The sequence below is a fragment of the Triticum dicoccoides genome, chromosome 3A, assembly GCF_002162155.2.
Source record: "Triticum dicoccoides isolate Atlit2015 ecotype Zavitan chromosome 3A, WEW_v2.0, whole genome shotgun sequence".
NCBI lineage: Eukaryota > Viridiplantae > Streptophyta > Magnoliopsida > Poales > Poaceae > Triticum > Triticum dicoccoides.
The window spans coordinates 549,243,368-549,243,864 of record NC_041384.1 but is presented as its reverse complement, the minus strand read 5'-3'; positions in this window follow the sequence as shown (position 1 = coordinate 549,243,864).

The window sequence follows — 497 nt, the reverse complement described above, 5'->3', positions numbered from 1 at the left end:
CTCTGTAAAGAAATATAATAGCGTTTAGTTCATAGTGATCTAAACGCTTTTTATATTTCTTTACGAAAGGAATACTAATTTGTGTTCCCTGACTTGCTATGGTCACCGTGTCAGCCTTAGAATCACACAAGTATTAATTGGAGAGCCGTTGATGCGGATGGACGCCTGATATATTATGCTCCGGGCCATTGGCTCCAGTCCCTTCCTTTCTCCAGCATACTACTATTGCTTACAACACAGACCAAATTGGTCCTGATTTGTTAAGAAACTCCACTAGTAAAGCATATATCTTTCTTTAGCATACATGTACACTCCAAGCATATTTTGAGTGGAATCAGGTCAAACACACGTTATGTATTGGTTGATGAATTAACACTTAATGGAATGACAGCCTCATCCATATATTGTTTACGTTTCATATATATATATATATATATATATATATATATATATATATATATATATATATATATATATATATATATATATATATATAT